Source organism: Dendrobates tinctorius, unplaced genomic scaffold (assembly GCF_039654945.1).
Source record: "Dendrobates tinctorius isolate UK_male_01 unplaced genomic scaffold, ASM3965494v1 ptg000044l, whole genome shotgun sequence".
Lineage (NCBI taxonomy): Eukaryota > Metazoa > Chordata > Amphibia > Anura > Dendrobatidae > Dendrobates > Dendrobates tinctorius.
Genome location: NW_027361712.1, coordinates 18,441,931 through 18,461,568, shown reverse-complemented (window position 1 = coordinate 18,461,568; position 19,638 = coordinate 18,441,931).

Genomic DNA, 19,638 nt, shown 5'->3' with positions numbered 1-19,638 from the left:
TAGATATGTGGTGAGAACTTTGAACCCACAAGGGCTTTACAGAAGTTTATAACGTACAGCGGTACAATTAAAAAATCATATTTTTTTTCCACAAAAATGATCTTTTCACCCCAATTTTTATTTTCCCAAGGGTAACAGGACCCTAAAAGTTATTGTGCAATTTGTCCTGAGTACGCTGATACCCCACATGTGGGGGTAAACCGCTATTTGGGCGCATGGCACAGCTCAGAAGGGAAGCAGTGCCATTTGACGTTTTTGGCTGGAATTGAGATCGGACACCATGTCGCGTTTGGAAAACCCCTGATGTACCAAAACAGTGGAAACCCCCCACAAATGACACCATTTTGGAAACTAGACCCCCTAAGGAACATATCTAGATGTGTGGTGAGAACTTTGAACCCCCATGGGCTTCACAGAAGTTTATAACATAAAGCCATACAATTAAAAAATCATTTTTTCCACAAAAATCTTTTCACCCTCAATTCATATTTTTACAAGGGTAACAGGACATAAAAGTTATTGTGCAATTTGTTCTGAGTACGCTGATACCCCACATGTGGGGGTAAACCACTAGTTGGGCGCATGGCAGAGCTCGGAAGGGAAGCAGCGCCATTTGACGTTTTTGGCTGGAATTGAGATCGGACACCATGTCGCGTTTGGAAAACTCCTGATGTACCAAAACAGTGGAAACCCCCCACAAATGACACCATTTTGGAAACTAGACCCCCTAAGGAACTTATCTAGATGTGTGGTGAGCACTTTGACCCCCCCCAGTGCTTCACAGAAGTTTATAATGCCCGGGCGTGAAAATAAATAATTCGTATTTTTTCCACAAACATGATCTTTTAGTCACCATTTTTTTATTTTCCCAAGGGTACCAGGAGAAATTGGACCCCAAAAGTTGTTGTCCAATTTGTCCTGAGTATGCTGATACCCCATATGTGGGAGAAAACTACTGTATGGGCACACGTCGGGGCTCGGAAGGGAAGTCGTGACGTTTTGGAATGCAGACTTTGATGGAATGGTCTGCGGGTGTCATGTTGCCTTTGGAGAGCCCCTAATGTACCTAAACAGTGGAAACCCCCCACAAATGACACCATTTTGTAAACTAGACCCCCCAAGGAACTTATCTAGATGTGTGGTGAGCAGTTTGAACCCCCCAGTGCTTCACAGAAGTTTATAACGCCCGGGCGTGAAAATAAAAAATTCGTATTTTTTCCACAAACATGATCTTTTAGTCACCATTTTTTTATTTTCCCAAGGGTACCAGGAGAAATTGGACCCCAAAAGTTGTTGTCCAATTTGTCCTGAGTATGCTGATACCCCATATGTGGGTGAGAACTACTGTATGGGCACACGTCGGGGCTCGGAAGGGAAGTAGTGACGTTTTGGAATGCAGACTTTGATGGAATTGTCTGCGGGTGTCATGTTGCCTTTGGAGAGCCCCTAATGTACCTAAACAGTGGAAACCCCCCACAAATGACCCCATTTTGAAAACTAGACCCACTAAGGAACTTATCTAGATGTGAGGTGAGCACTTTGAACCCCCAAGGGCTTCACAGAAGTTTATAATGCCAGGGCATGAAAATAAAAAAATCGTATTTTTTCTAGAAACATGATCAATTAGTCCCCAATTTTTTCATTTTCCCAAGGGTAACAGGAGAAATTGGACCCCAAAAGTTGTTGTCCAATTTGGCTTGAGTACGCTGACACCCCATATGTGGGAGAAAACTACTGTATGGACACACGTCGGGGCTCGGAAGGGAAGCAGTGACGTTTTTGGAATGCAGACTTTGATGGAATGGTCTGCGGGTGTCATGTGCGTTTGGGGAGCCCCTGATGTACCTAAACTATTGAAACTCCCCACAAGTGACCCCATTTTGGACACTAGACCCCCCACGGAACTTATCTAGATGTGTGGTGAGCACTTTGAACCCCCAAGTGCTTCACAGAAGTTTATAACACTCGGACGTGAAAATAAAAAAATCATTTTTTTCCACAAAAATGATATTTTTGCCCCCAATTTTTTATTTTCCTAAGGGTAACAGGAGAAATTGGACCCCAAAAATTGTTTTGCAATTTGTCCTGAGTAGGCTGATACCCTACATGTGGGGGTAAAACACTGTTTGGGCGCATGGCAGAGCTTGGAAGGGAAGGAGCACCATTTGACTTTTTCAACTCAGAATTGGCTGGAATTGAGATCAGACGCCATGTTGCATTTGGAGAGCCCCTGATGTGCCCAAACAGTGGAAACCCCCAATTATAACGCCAACCCTAACCCCAACACACCCCTAACCCTAATCTGAGCCCTAACCCTAGCCCTAACCCTAGCCCTAACCCTAACCCTAGCCCTAACCCTAGCCCTAACCCTAGCCCTAACCCTAAGGCTGTGTGCACACGCTGCGGATTTTGCTGCGGTTCCGCAGCGGTTTTGGCTGCTGCGGACCCCAGTACCATGATTCCCTATGGGAATCAAAAACCACAGTGCAGACGGTGCGGAATTTTCCGCACGGATTATCTGCGGTTTTCAATCCGCAGAAAGAATTGACATGTCAATTCTTTCTGCGGATTCTCCTGCGGTTTGCCATCTCCTCTATTGAGGAGATGAAAAACCACAGGACAAAACCGCAGAGCAATCCGCAGGTAAAACCGCAGGTCTTTTGACCTGCGGTTTCACCTGCGGATTTTACAAAATCCGCGCGGATGAATCCGCACCTAATCCGCAGCGTGTGCACACAGCCTTACCCTAACGGGAAAATGGAGATAAATACTTTTTTTCTAGTTTTATTAGTTTTCCCTAACTAAGGGGGTGATAACGGAGGGTTTGACTTACTATTTATGGCGGTTTTTATGTTTGGCGGCTGTCACACGCTAAAAGACGCTTTTTATTGTAAAATAGTTTTTGCATCACCACATTTTGAGAGCTATAATTTTTCCGTATTTTGACCCACTGAGTCATGTGAGGTCTTATTTTTTGCGGGACGAGTTGACGTTTTTATTGGTATCATTTTCGGGCACGTGACATTTTTTGATCGCTTTTTATTCCTATTTTTGGGACGCAGAATGAACAAAAACCAGCGTTTCATGAATTTCTTTTGGGGGGGTGCGTTTACACCGTTCCGCGTGCGGTAAAATTGATAAAGCGGTTTTATTCTTCGGGTCAGTACGGTTACAGCGATACCTCATTTAGGTCGTTTTTTTATGTTTTTGTCGGTTTTATGCAATGAAAACTATTTTATATAAAAAATAATTATTTTTGCATCGCTTTATTCTGTGAGCTATAACTTTTTTATTTTTTCGCTGATGATGCTGTGTGGTGGCTCGTTTTTTGCGGGACAAGATGACATTTTCAGCGGTACCATGGATATTTATATGCGTCTTTTTGATCGCGCGTTATTACACTTTTTGTTTGGCGGTATGATAATAAATCATTATTTTTTGCTTCGTTTTTTATTTTTATTTTTTAAGGGGTTCGCTAAAAGGGTTAACTAATGGGACAGTTTTATAGGGCGGGTCATTACGGACGCGGCGATACCTAATATGTGTACTTTTATTGTTTTTTTTTTTTATTATTTCCAAAAAATAGATTTATTGAGGGAATATTTTTTTTTTTTTTCTAATTTATTTGGCGATTTTTTTAAATTTATTTTTACATTTTTTTTTAATTTTTTTTTTACTTTATTACATAGTCCCAGGTGGGACATCACTGTCCTGTGACAGATCGCTGATCTGTCACATCACAGATCACTGTGACAGATCAGCAATCTGTCACAGGCATTGAAGCAGACTTCCTCTTGCCTGCGCTTTGCAGGCACTGAGGAAGCCAGCTTCCTCAGGTCCCCGAAGGCCCCCGTCGCTATCTTGGATTCGGGGGCCTGGAGGATAGGAGCCCCCCGCAGCAGCGCTGCACATTGCGCTGCCGTGGGGGGCTCAGGGAAGCACGGAGGGAGCCCCCTCCCTGCCGATGCTTCCCTTTAACTCCCGGTACACCGCGATCATGTTTGATCGCGGTGTGCAAGGGGTTAACGTGTCGGGGGCGGTCCGTGACCGCCCCTGACACATAGTGCCGGGTGTCAGCTGTGATAATCAGCTGACACCCGGCCGCGATCAGCGGCGCTCACCACGTGGGCGCCGCTGATCGCGGTAGATGTACTATCCCGTCCACGGTCATACGGGCCCGGGTACCGTGGACGGGATAGTACGTCGGATGTCAGGAAGGGGTTAATAATGTTTCTACATCTTTGCACAATCTCGCTCCAGTAGGTGGGTGGCTAAGAAATTGAGGAAAGATCTCTAGACATATCTAAACATGCAACAAATGTATCATCCTGTGTGACATTTAGATAAATGTGCCCAAATAATGGTAACTTTACCCCCAGGAAACAGTAACTTAAAAAATGCAACACATGTATTACTGACATGGTTAGAGGCTGTAAGTTACTTCTGTCATGAAAAATGTGTTCACAAACATGGCTAGGTGATATAATGCAGTGTTGGATTATATATTACTTTTTGATTCACTCCTAACTTTGGCTAAAAACTGCAATTGTGATTTCAGTCTGTCTTATAGATGTCAGTGAACCTGCAGTTTTTGTAACCGTGGTGTTTTTCCTGAAGTGTCTTCTCTGTTGTCGCCAACGTTTTTAAAATGAACTTGACACTTTGGATAGCATTATTAACCTGCAGATCTGTGGTCATGTGCACAGCAAGTCGCTTTAAATGGTAGTTCGTATCTTCATTATTTTTATCGCTTATTGAGTGCTTTTTCAGGTAGGTTCCAGGCGGAATTCGCATGAAAAAGACTATGTGCACCATTAAGCTGCCTTCTCACAATGAGCTTTTGGTGACAAGGTTTTGATTTTGCAGATTTTCTGCAGCATTCCTGCACCTATTATATACAGTATATTTAGTTACTTGCGTTTTTCCATTGTGTTTTCGAGTGCATTTTTTACACGCATTTTTATTGCGTTTTTGACACTGCATTTTTTTATCTATTGTTGGCAAGACATGTTTTAAATAAAGCTGCTTTGTTATTGATACTTCCTGGAATTTGGCTTTGACAAATTGTTAATGATATAGTCATGGCAGATTACATTACACTGCGCAAATGCACAAAAAACACATGCATTTTTTTTATCTGTGGATTTTGCACATCTAATGCAAGTCTATTAAAAAAATCTGCACATAAATTCATCGTACCCACATGACAAATTGACATGTTGCAGATTCGAAACACATCTGAATCTACACATACCTGGAAAGCAATTGTTTACTGTTAATCCCCCCCCAAACACATTAGGCTAGTTTCACATTTGCGTTTAAGGCCGCAGCGTCGGCCTGCGCACGGCCGCTGCTAAGCCCCGCCCCCTGCCATGCCTCCGCCAGGTTGCGTTTGGCGCTGGTCGGCGCAGTGTCAAAAGGACACATGCGCCGCCAAACGCATACCTGCGCGCGGCCTGCGTCCCCAGTGCTAAAGATAGGGGACGCATGCAGCGTCATGCGCAGCTACTGGCGGAGGCACGGCAGGGGGTGGGGCTTAGCGGCGGCCATGAGCAGGCCGACGCTGCGGCCTTAAACGCAAATGTGAAACTAGCATTAAATAGCTGTTGGGACGAATAAACATTTGACCAACAGCAATTGCTCCTACATAGGGACACTTGGCTCCACCAAGAGCTCCTGTGCTCCCTATGAGAGAGCCTCTGGCAGACTCCTCTCGCAGCTGTCATGTGTCTGGATTTGAACCCTTGGGCTTGTACTTTGTGGTTGGCTTCTCTACCACCAAGTCACAGCAGATAAACCTTTCCTCTGGGTGTTTAGTTTCTGTTATCCTTGCTTCAGTCTTTTTAGGGTAACAGGTGTTTTCATTTGCTCATTTGTCAACTATCATCTTTCGGGTGTGGCTCTATATACTTTTCCCTGCTGATATTTCCTGCTGGTGATAGTCTCATTTGTATGTCCAGTCATACTGGTGTAGCTTAAAACAGTCGGTGAAAGAGCAGCTAGGGTTTATCTCTCTGCTGTTTATGTTCTTTACCATCCACCTATCTTCTTTTTCTTTTAAGGAAGAAGGCGGCATATTCTCTAATAGTATGTACTTAATCCTTTATTTTTTATTTCATGGTTTGTTTTACTCACTCTGAGATCTGTTTCTATTTTAACACACTTTCTCTTCTGCTCAGCCCTCCAATTCTGTAGGAGGAATGTGAAATGCCCAGAGGCCTTTCAGGCAGCATAGGTCCGTGTTGCTATTCTCTAGACCAGTGATGGCGAACCTTTTAGAGACCGAGTGCCCAAACTGCAATCTAAAACCCACTTATTTATCGCAAAGTGCCAACACGGCAATTTAACCAGAATACTGAGGTTTTAGATTAGTAAAACAACTCCTACATTAGCACGTTATAGCAAATAGCTTGTAAGCCCTGCACTCCAAGCCTAAGATACTAGCCACCGATTGCAGTGGAGGTCTGTTCTTGAGAATGGAGAGAATTTTTATTCAAAAGTAAAATTGCCACATATGATGCTCCATACTGTATAATGGCCACACGTAATGCTCCATACTGTATAATGGGCACACAGTGCTCCATACTGTATAATGGCCCCGACATGATGCTGCATGCATTATAATGGCCCCATATGATGCTCCATACTGTATAATGGCCACACATGATGCTCCATGCTATATAATGGCCACACATGATGTTGCATACAGTATAGTGGCCCCACATGATGCTCCATACTGTATAATGGCCCCGCATGATGCTCCATACAGTATAATGGTCCCACGTTATGCTCCATACTGTATAATGGCCCCACATGATGCTGCATGCAGTATAGTGGCCCCACATGATGCTGCATACAGTATAATGGCCCCACATGATGCTGCATGCAGTATAGTGGCCCCACATGATGCTGCATACAGTATAATGGCCCCACATGATGCTGCATGCAGTATAATTGCCCCACATGATGCTGCATGCAGTGTAATGGCCCCACATGATGCTGCATGCAGTATAGTGGCCCCACATGATGCTGCATAGAGTATAATGGCCCCACATGATGATGCATACAGTATAATGGCCCCACATGATGCTGCATACAGTATAATGGCCGCACATGATGCTGCATACAGTATAATGGCCCCACATGATGCTCCATACTGTATAATGGTCCCACATGATGCTGAATACAGTATAATGGCCCCACATGATGCTGCATACAGTATAATGGAGCCACATGATCATGCATACAGTGTAATGGCCCAACATGATGCTGCATACAGTATAATAGCCCCACGTGATGCTCCATACTGTATAATAGCCCCACATGATGCTCCATACTGTCTAATGGCCCCACATGATGCTGCATACAGTATAATGGCTTCACAGCGCTCCATGCAGTATAATGACCCCACATGATGCTGCATACAGTATAATAGCCCCCATGATGATGCATACAGTATAATGGCCCCATATACTGCTCCATACTGTATAATCACCTTGCATTAAAAAAAATAAAAACTACTCACCTCTGCCGTTCCAATGCTGATCTGGTCTCTTCATCTATCAATCCTACCTGTGGGCACGCGCGCCATCTCAGCAATAGTGCCGCTGCCACTCTCCTCAGCCCGCGCGCCATCCCCGTCCTCAGCACATGCGCAGACTGATGGAATGTCGCGCGGCCTGATGGGAGAGTGCAGAGGAGAGTGGCCGCAGCACCGGCGCTAGTGATGAGGGTCCAGGAGATTGCGAGCGGGCTGACGTTGCGGCGCTAGTTTTGAGGAAATGGCGCGCGTGCCCACCTGGAAAAATAAAAGTGGATCCAGCTCACTCACAGGGCTTATTTAAAAATTAGAAGATTTTTATTGGATGATCCTTAAAAAGTTCAAAATGACAAAACAGACATCTCAGATGGCACAGCAATGACAGGGGGTGATGTGTAATAAGACAATACGCGTTTCGTGTTGCTCAAATCAATACTGACAGGACAATTTCTTAGAGCACATCATATCTGCTCAACAGATAAGCTTTTTGACAACCAAGCATCCGAATTAAAAAGACATTTTAAAGCCCGGCATTACAGAAATTATATCATTCAATTAGGCTATGACTGAGCCAAAGATACTCCAGGTGATCAACTTCTAAAACCAGCCTGACGTAGTACTGATAGTCAGGTAAAGCCCGCGTTACACACTGCGATATCGCTAGCAATATCGCTGTAAAGCCATTGATTTTGTGATGTAGCAGCGATATTGCTGCATGTGATACTTACCTCCGACCGGCTCCCCCGCTGGTTATCGCTGATCGCGCGAGAAGCTCCTGGACCATTCCTCGTCAACCACTTCCTGCTGGGCTTCCTGTGGCGCCGACGAGCGACGTGTGGACGCGGGCGGGAGGACGTCAGGATCGCCGCGTCTGACAGGTAAGTAGCGACCCCCGACCCCAGCGATGTCGCTGGTGAGATCTGCCTGTGTGGCAGCTCACTAGCGACAACTTAGCGATGCACCAGCGATCCTGACCGCGTCATATCGCTAGTCGGGATCACTGGTGCATCGCTAGGTGTAACAGTACCCTTAGACTGAATACACCTTATCACACTGGAGAGAAATGACAAAAATTCTTAAACGATATTGGCCAATTCTACTATCTGATACTGCCTTGAGTAGTTTTGTACCTTCTGCTCCATTATGCCAAGAAGGTCAAAGACCTTTAATTATTGTTTTGTAGCCAGTATATTCCACCATCACCACAAACATTTCTCTCTAAGTTATCGAGTCCTAAATGAGGTTGCTACTCATGTGGCGACTGTCTGCAGATTGATAGAGCTTTTGATTTTTGTAACTCTACGAACTCTAGAACTTTAAAAATCCTTCATTTCATTAAATCTTGCTTCACTGGCATTATTTACTGGGCTACTTGGCCATGCAAACTTATCTGTATGAGCCAAACCTCAGTTGAATTTCGAGCCAAAATTTTGAAACATGTACGTGACATTAAAAATGCTGCAAAGATTGTCGAACCTGACAAGATAAAAATAGTGTAAAAATATTTCCAGATATTTTAAGGAGTACCACAATTACAATTTATGAATTATAGGCATAGACAAGATCCATCTAGGAGCCAGAGGTGGTAACATGAAAAAAGCTCCTGGAGCCGAAGGTAATTTACTGGATCACCAATTTGGACAATCCGAAAGGTTTAAATGATTTTGTCAGCTTTGCTTAATTTCTCCCGATTCACGATAGTGCTGTGGGTTCTTGGGTTTATGCCTTTTGTAGTGTTCATTTTTTTGACATTTCACTGTACAGTGGACTAATTTTATGCTGTGTTATTATTTTTATATAACATGCAGATGGGATGATGAGTTGGTTTCATCATTGAATAGTAAATTGCATTGAAGAGCAACATTCACGAGTATTCTGTATTTTGGTGTATCCGGATCTGGAATGTATATCTTGATTGTTTTTTTTTTTTACTTAAAAAAACTTGGGGTTTAATATACAGTTGTGGCCAAAAGTATTGACACCCCTGCAATTTTGTCAGATAATACTCAGTTTCTTCCTGAAAATGATTGCAATCACAAATTCTTTGGTATTATTATCTTCATTTAATTTGTCTTAAATGAAAAAACACAAAAGGGAATGAAGCAAAAAGCAAAACATTGATCATTTCACACAAAACTCCAAAAATGGGCCAGACAAAAGTATTGACACCCTCAGCCTAATACTTGGTTGCACAACCTTTAGCCAAAATAACTGCGACCAACCGCTTCCGGTAACCATCAATGAGTTTTTTTACAATGCTCTGCTGGAATTTTAGACCATTCTTCTTTGGCAAACTGCTCCAGGTCCCTGATATTAGAAGGGTGCCTTCTCCAAACTGCCATTTTTAGATCTCTCCACAGGTGTTCTATGGGATTCAGGTCTGGACTGATTGCTGGCCACCTTAGAAGTCTCCAGTGCTTTCACTCAAACCATTTTCTAGTGCTTTTTGAAGTGTGTTTTGGGTCATTGTCCTGCTGGAAGACCCATGATCTCTGAGGGAGACCCAGCTTTCTCACACTGGGCCCTACATTATGCTGCCAAATTTTTTGGTAGTCTTCAGACTTCATAATGCCATGCACACGGTCAAGCAGTCCAGTGCCAGAGGCGGCAAAGCAACCCCAAAACATCAGGGAACCTCTGCCATGTTTGACTGTAGGGACCGTGTTTTTTCTTTGAATGCCTCTTTTTTTCTCCTGTAAACTCTATGTTGATGCCTTTGCCCAAAAAGCTCTACTTTTGTCTCATCTGACCAGAGAACATTCTTCCAAAACGTTTTAGGCTTTTTCAGGTAAGTTTTGGCAAACTCCCACCTGGCTTTTTTATGTCTCGGGGTAAGAAGTGGGGTCTTCCTGGGTCTCCTACCATACAGTCCCTTTTCATTCAGATGCCGACGGATTGTACGGGTTGACACTGTTGTACCCTCGGACTGCAGAGCAGCTTGAACTTGTTTGGATGCTAGTTGAGGTTCTTTATCCAACTGTCATGATCCAGCGTGGATATGACAGTTTAAATGGATAAGTGAACTTTTTTTCCTTTGGCTAGGTGCCAAAGTGATGTGATTGCCCCCGGTGGCCATTAGAATTATTACACGTGGTGTCGTTCATTCTAAGTTGCCCCGGTGGTGGTGAGCGGTAGTGCACTTTAGTTTCTTTGGTTTAGTGCACGTAATTATAAATCAGGTGTGAGGCTCTATAAAAGAGTTCAGGTGTGTTTGATGACTGTTGGTGATATTGTGTTCGTCATTTGGGAAGCAAGCCTGGGTGAGGAAGGAGCTGAACATGAGTCCTGCGCAGCCCAGCAAGAGGGGACGAGTGGCAGCTATGTGGTCTGCAAGAAGGGCTGGCATGGCGTGGTGGAGTCACAGTTTATGGTGTCGGCAGGAAGTGCTTGCATGGCTTGGTGGAGTGACGACTATGGAGAGAGTTGCTCTCAGCATGCGGGACTTGGTTGCTGAGAGCTGAATTCAAGCATGCTTGACTTTTTGGGCAGGAGCTGAACTCATCTTTGGGACTCTGTTACTGGACAGCTGCAACTGGTGGTGGACTCTGCTCCAAGGCTGCACTATGGTGAAGGATCCAGTTATGGTGATGGATCCGGGTGGAGGAGAAGATGCACACAGGTGGTGGGCTCTGTTGCTAGGAGCGTACGCAACAGAGCAAAGCTAAGTGGTGTTTCCCCTGTATTGTCATTCTCCCTCATGTGTGTTTAGTGCAGTGGGGGGATTAGTTTCCGCACCAACCAGTTCCCTAGTGAGGGTTTAGGTTCAGGGCGAGCTAGGGTTTTTAGGTTCCTGTGCGTCGTCCGGTGCGGAACGGCATAGGGAACGTTAGGAGTGCAGGGACACTGGCTCAGGGGAGTTCAGGAGGTCTCCACTTCCCCATTCCCTATTGCAGGGCTCACCATTGTTAATGTTACCCAGGTTCACCCTTTATTATTTAAATTCGCCTTACTGGAGGCGGGGTTTCCAGATTTATGTGTAATACCTAAATTCGCCTGTTGGAGGCGGTGTATCCAGCTGCACGTCTTATTATTTAAATTCGCCCCACTGGAGGCGGTGTATCCATGGTCACGTGTGTCATATGGGTTCGCCTTGCGGTACTCGCTGCGTCCAGACACACGTGACCGTGACACCAACATCCGCACAATCTTGCGTTGAAATCTCTTGTCAATTTTTCTTTTCCGTCCACATCTAGGGAGGTTAGCCACAGTGCCATGGGCTTTAAACTTCATGATAACACTGCGCACGGTAGACACAGGAACATTCAGGTCTTTGGAGATGGACTTGTAGCCTTGAGATTGCGCATGCTTCCTCACAATTTGGTTTCTCAAGTCCTCAGACAGTTCTTTGGTCTTCTTTCTTTTCTTCATGCTCAATGTGGTACACACAAGGACACAGGATGAGGTTGAGTCAACTTTAATCCATGTCAACTGGCTGCAAGTGTGATTTAGTTATTGCCAACATGTTAGGTGCCACAGGTAAGCTACAGGTGCTGTTAATTACACAAATTAGAGAAGCATCACATGATTTTTTGAACAGTGCCAATACTTTTGTCCACCCTCTTTTTTATGTTTGGTGTGGAATTATATCCAATTTGGCTTTAGGACAATTCTTTTTGTGTTTTTTCATTTAAGACAAATTAAATGAAGATGATAACAAATCATTTTCAGGAAGAAACTGAGTATTATCTGACAAAATTGCAGGGGTGTCAATACTTTTGGCCACAACTGTATGATGGTTACATATATTTTTTAATTATTATTTACGGTACTTTGCATTTTTTTATTATGTTTTATTATATATTTTTTTTATTCTTTTATTGTTTAACCTTTTTTTTTATCATATTTTTTCATTTTTTTGGCTTTTCTATCTAATTCTGCTCACTATCACATATAATATTTGTAATATTGTGCATAATAATCTAATTTATGTTATTATTTACATTTTTTTTTATTTTTTCACTCACACACTTCACTTATTTAAAAAGGCTTCCCAGATGTGATTCAGAGATGTGACAACAAAAATATCCACAAGATGGCAGTATTTCTGCAAAAACGAGATTAAAATGTAACTAGATTCATGTTTTCCACATGTTTTATACATATTTATAAATTTGATAAAGCTTTCTTATATGTAAAGATTTAAAATATGGAGACTTAAAACATTTATGCCATTTGTATACTTTTAACCTCATCCCATCTTCAAGATGAAGATTTTTGGTTCACTGTGGGCGTGAGTGTGTTCCTTGTCATCGCTGCCTCCCAGCATCCTATTGGGGCTTGCCCTGTGCTGTCATTCATAGTGTGACTTCTGGGATGCTGGCAGTGGCGAGCAATGTGGCGATGGTCAGCACACACGCGCCCAATTACACAACTGTACCATAGGTGACTTATACACTACATATGGACTAGGGACACTGCCCCAGTACCCCCTGATGAAAGCTGCATGAAAAACGTGTGTCAGGGTACTGCATTGTATGGTTTGATACATAACGGCATATGGTAGGTATGAATTATTATTGTGGATTATTCATTATTATTGCTGCCAGGGTATTTCTAGCCAGATTTGAGAAATAATGGTTTATAGTCCTTCCCGTTGTCTCTGGAAGAGGCCATATCACTAGCAGTGCGTTTGGACAGACGACTTAGAGATAAGAACACATTTGAGGGTGTTTCAGTGACTTCTCCCTATCATCCTACTGAGGCAGGATAACTGATGCAAATTGGTGCCTGCAGAGAGTCCAAGGAAGAAATTGAACTTGAAACACCTGCTCTTGTCTGTCTATACTTTTGTCGAGCGGGTCATGTAATGATTCAGTGTTTCAGATACAGTAATAAATTTCTAAAAGGTAAGGAGAGAAAAAAAATCATTAATATGTATGAATACTGGTTCTCTCAGATTCATACTACTGGTTGTTTTTACAAGTGTCTTTGGTTACCAAATCTGGAGTTATAGTTATCTCTGCATTTGTTGACTAAGGGCCCCATCACACATAGCGATCTCGCTAGCGAGATCGCTGCTGAGTCACAAGTTTTGTGACGTAACAGCGATCTCATCAGCGAGATCGCTGTGTGTGATAGCGATCAGGGACCGGCCCCCCTGCCGGTATCACTGATCGCTGTAGGAAAAGCCCTGGACATTTTTTTGGTAGCTGGTCTCCCACTGGCCAGCACGCATCGCTGCGTGTGACAGGCGGGAGACCAGCGATCAGCTGGTAACTAACGTACACATCGGGTATCCAAGGGACGTGCGTCCCTTAGAAACTCGATGTGTATGTTAGTTACCAGCGCGCTGATGTAGGGAGCTGGTAACTGACGTACACATCGGGTATCTAAGGGATGCACGTGCCTTGGAAACCCGATGTGTACGTTAGTTACCAGCTCACTGCATCAGCGCGCTGGTAACTAACGAGCACAGCGACGCCGTGCGCTCGGCGTCGCTGTGCTGATCGCTGGTGAAGCTGTCTGTTTGACAGCTCACCAGCGATCATGTAGCTGGTTGATATTGTTGTCGGGATCGCTGGTGAGTCGTTATGTGTGACGGGGCCTTAAGGTTCCACCTCAGATCTCATTGACAGTGATTTTGCTATCGAGTGTGGGTACATGGTTTCAACTCTTTTTCATCCTATTCAAGTATCTACATGATGAATGAACATTCACTTTCATCATCGTTGTGCCAATCTTTTAAGCTGTACACTCTCCTCACCTCCATTTTTTGGAGTCTCCCCCATTTTGTCTTTTAAACTCATTAATTTTTAACTTGTGTAATTTAATTAAATACTGTTTTTATTCACATATTTTTTTTGTCTCTTCACTTCTTATCTATGTGGCACCATACCACTATAGATTATGTATAATTTACACTATTGAAGTGTCCTTTTGCCAACCTAAGTTAGGACTATGGGAACAGCCACAGTTGTGAAGATTCAATGCTTGTCATGATTATTTCACTCTGTGTCTGCTCCTCGTTCTCCTCATCCTCCACCTCCTCTGCTGAGCTACTCAGCTGCGTGTCTCTGGGTTCACACCAAGTGGGATCTACAACCTCATCATTGTTCTCTTTGTTCTCCCATTCCTTGCCCGGAGAGTAACCCTACTCCTCTTCTTGCCCTGACACCACAATACAGTCCGCTTGCACCTCATGTATCTATGTCTTATCAGGATCACCTCCACCTCTGGGAGTTAACATCTGGTGACGAGGGTCTGGATTCTGCTCGGACCTTACTTTGTTTGGCCCCGAATCCAACTGAAAAAGATTTTGGTCATTTGTGCAGATGCTTTCCTTCTCTGGATTCTGTGAATCTTTGGAGCAGCCCTCTGATGCCCATGGAATAGAATGTGTGAACAGCTCTATAGACTCGCCCATCTGTGGTTCCCCACAGTCAGTTGGGCTATTGGAGAGTTGTTACGCAGGGGGAAACAAGGGTAATTGAGGTGCCACCTTTGAGCACTGTACTGTTTGTGACGCTAAAGCGGAGGAAGAGGAGGAGAGGCCACTTTATGCAGCGCTTCTCATCTACTGGAACACATGCACTTTCTGGCCCTTATCTACAAGGTGTAGATGAGGGTGTCCAACAAGCTTGCTGCCTCAGGGTAACCCTGGACTCTAACCTCTCCTTCAAAACACATATCCATGCCCTTTCCACTTCCTGCTGACTCAAAAATATTTCCTGGATCCATAAATTCCTTAATCAAGAATTTGCAAAAACCATGGTCCATGCACTCATCTCCCTCCTTGACTACTGCAACCTCCTGCTTTTTGGCCTCCATTCTAACAGTCTCACACACCTCCAATCTATGCTAAACTCTGATGCCCTATTAATCTACCTATCACTCCACTATTCCCCAGCTTCTCCCCTTTGTCAATACCTTCACTGGCTCACTATTACCCAGAAACTCCAGTTCAAAACCCTGACCATGGCATACAAAGCAATTTACAACCGGTCTCCTCCATACATCTGTGAACTAGTCTCCTGGTACTTACCTGCCTTCAAACTCTGATCCTCTCAAGATCTCCTCTACTCTCCTCTTATCTCCTCTTCCCACAATTGCATACAAAATTTCTCCAGTGCATCACCTCTACTCTGGAACTGTCTATCCCAACATCAGACTCTCGCCTACCATGTAAACCTTTGTCAGGAATCTGAAGAACCAACTCTTCCGACAAGCCTACAACCTACAGTAGCCATCATTCCACCATACCACTGCGCAACCAGCCCTTACCTCACCTAGTATATCCTCACCCATCCCTTGTAGGCTATGAGCCCTCCCGGGCAGGGTCCTCTGTCCTCCTGTACCAGTCAGTGAATTCTATTGTTTAAGATTATTGTACTTATTTTTATTATGTATACCCCGTTTCACATTTAAAGCGCTATGTAGTGAATGCGCTATAACAATAAATAATAATACCACTGTGCAGCTGCCAAAGAAAGGGAGTTGAGCAGCCTGTCCAGTAACAAGTTGTCAAAATGCTGCGCAATTGTACTATTTCTACTCTGGGGAAATTGATGCCACTATAGTGGTGTGTGGTAATAATTTTTTGAAATGTGGAGACTCCAAGTTGAGTCTCCATCTGGCGGGTTGCCTGTAGTGGAATTGCCCCATGATACTATTTCTACTCTAGGGAAATTGATTCCACTTTAGTGGTGTCTGCCCCTAATTTTTGGTAATGTTTGAACTCCAAGTTTGGTCTCCTTCATGTGTGTTGCCTGTAGTAGCATGGCTCCCCGACCGGCAGGCCTGCATTTACTTTCAGTCAACTATCTGTGTTATTATCCTTACATTTTTCTATGAAAATTATGTTTGTGCTATCTGAGTGAGGATGAGCAGAAAAGCAGTTTGAGCTGTTGCATGAGGTATCAGGGCTCTCAGCACAGCAGGCCTAAAGAGGTCCCTCACCCACCTCTTAATTTGAACTTAAATTCAAAGCTATTAATGCTTGCCCACATCCTGGCTCATAAATGGTCCATGCCTGACTGCTGCTGTGCTACTATAAAATTTCTACTGTGGGTCAATTGATGTCACTTTTCCTGGTGTCTGCCCCTAATTTTTGGAAATGTTTGGACTCCAAGTTGGGTCTCCTTCATGCATGTTGCCTGAATTTGGCTAGGCTGTCACTCATCCACCTGATTATGTTTAAACTAGAAATGCTGGTCCAAGCCCTGTGCCAGGCTCTGTCCCATTCATCCATGCTGCGCAATTATACTATTTGTACTCTGGGTCAACTGATGCCACTTTCCCTGGTGTCTGCCCCTAAATTTAGCTGTTTTGGCTGCTTTTCGGCCCCCCCCTGATAGTGTTGTCTATGCGATTGGTTTTGCCTCCTATTGAATTCAATGAGGTTTGCATGTCTTCGACGAACTGTTGGACGAACATTGGGAAGTTCGCCAGTCCGGAGCAAAGCAAATTTTGAAAGGTTTGCTCACCTCTAGTGGAGACAATACAGAGAGGGGCAGTGGGAGGAGTGGAAATCTGTTCCGGCTTCTGAGTTAAAACTTGCATGTTCATTAAATTTTTAAATTTGCTCTTCCAAAAACGTAAATTATTAGTGCGGAGACAGAAAGCAAAAGGTTGACGCGTTTTCAATGCAATTTGGCATTATCAAAGCCTGATGGAAATATTTTCCCTTCACCCTTAACCCCTTTCTGACATCTGACGTACTATCCTGTCCATGGGACCCGGGCCCCTATGCCCATGGATGGAATAGTACATCATAGCGATCAGCAGCGCTCACGTGGTGAGCGCCGCTGATCGCGGCCGGGTGTCAGCTGATTATCACAGCTGACACCCGGCACTATGTGTCAGGGGCGGTCACGGACCGCCCCCGACATGTTAACCCCTGCCACACTGTACCGGGGGTTTAGGGAAACATCGGCAGGGAGGGGGCTCCCTCCGTGCTTCCCTGAGACCCCCGCAGCAGCCCAATCTGCAGCGCCGGCATGAGGAAGCCTGCAGCACTGCCTGTGACAGTTCGCTGATCTGTCACAGCAATGTGACAGATCAGCGATCTGTCACATGACAGTTATGTCCCCCCTGGGACATTGCAATAAAGCAAAAAAAAGTGTAAAAATAAATTATAAAAAAATCGCTAAATAAATAAAAAAAAAATTCTCTAATAAATTCATTTTTTGGAAATTAAAAAAAAACAAAATAATAAAAGTACTGTGGGAATAGATAGCTCAGCTGGGATCCTTGCTTTGGCACAAGCGTGTGGCTATGGAGTCACTTCAGCAGACTAGCAAGTTCCACATGGATATGGACACGGCATATTTATTGTGCACACTTGTTATTCAATGTTACAAATGCCAAACATGAAATAAAACATCTAAGGCCGTCTGGCCACTAACTAACAATAGCAGGCTAACCACAAAATAAACCTATATAACAGCAAAGAAGTCCATGTAATCTTACTGTGTCAGCTCCCAGCTCAGCAGACGAGATAGACTGAGAGATCCCAGCTCCTCCTGATTATATCAGCTGGACCAGTCAGGAAACCAAAACCTGGATTGAATTAGTGGAGGGGGAACTACCAGTCCTTTCCATGCTGATCACTAAGGAAACCAGGACTGGATTACAGTGAAATAAACTGGCTTCATCATCAGTACAGGGATACATATGAAATGAAACGGGGAGAAATATACCTGTTTTCTAGTACCTCTCCCCTTGGCACCTCACAGTACATATATTTAGTATCGCCGCATCTGTAACGACCCGCCCTATAAAACTGTCCCATTAGTTAACCCTTTTAGCGAACCCCTTAAAAAATAAAAATAAAAAACAAAGCAAAAAATAATGCTTTATTATCACACCGCCGAACAAAAAGTGCAATAACGCGCGATCAAAAATACGGATATAAATAACTATGGTACAACTGAAAACGTCATATTGTCCCACAAAAAATGAGCCGCCATACAGCATCATCAGTGAAAAAATAAAAAAATTATAGCTCGCAGAATAAAGCGATGCAAAAATAATTATTTTTTATATAAAATTGTTTTTATTGCATAAAAGCGCCAAAACATAAAAAACGACATAAATGAGGTACCGCTGTAATCATACTGACCCGAAGAATAAAACCGCTTTATCAATTTTAAAATTCTTGAAATGCTGGTTTTTGTTCATTCTGCGTCCCAAAAATCGGAATATAAAGCGATAAAAAAGTCACATGCCCGAAAATGGTACCAATAAAAACGTCAACTCGTCCCGCAAAAAATAAGACATCACATGACTCGGTGGGTCAAAATATGGAAAAATTATAGCTCTCAAAATGTGGTGATGCAAAACTATTTTTACAATAAAAAGCGTCTTTTAGCGTAAGACAGCTGCCAAACATAAAAACCCGCCACAAATAGTAAATCAAAACCCCTTTATCACCCCCTTAGTTAGGGAAAAATAATACAATTAAAAAAATGTATTTATTTCCATTTTCCCATTAGGGCTAGGGTTAGGGCTAGGGTTAGGGTTAGGGCTGAGATTAGGGTTAGAGGTGTGTTGGGGTTAGGGTTGGAGTTAGAATTTGGGGTTTCCACTGTTTGGGCACATCAGGTGCTCTTCAAACGCAACATGGCATCTGATCTCAATTCCAGCCAATTCTGCGTTGAAAAAGTCAAACGGTGCTCCTTCCCTTCCAAGCTCTGCTATGCGCCCAAACAGTGTTTTACCCCCACATATGGGGTATCAGCCTACAAATTGCAAAACAACTTTTGGGGTCCAATTTCTCCTGTTACCCTTAGGAAAACAAAAAATTGGGGGCAAAAATATCATTTTTGTGGAAAAAAATATGATTTTTTTTCACGCACGGGCGTTATAAACTTCTGTGAAGCACTTGGGGGTTCAAAATGCTCACCACACATCTAGATAAGTTCTGTGGGGGGTCTAGTTTCTAAAATTGGGTCATTGTGGGGAGTTTCAACAGTTTAGGGCAGGGGTCTCAAACTCGCGGCCCTCGGGACAATAGTTTGCGGCCCTCACCTCATGGACCCTCAGGACAATAGTTTGCGGCCCTCACCTCAGCTGGGATCACACATGCGAGAAACACGGCAGAGTCTCGCATGTGAAATCCCAGTCACACGTAGTACCACTCATTAATGTCATGAATATGG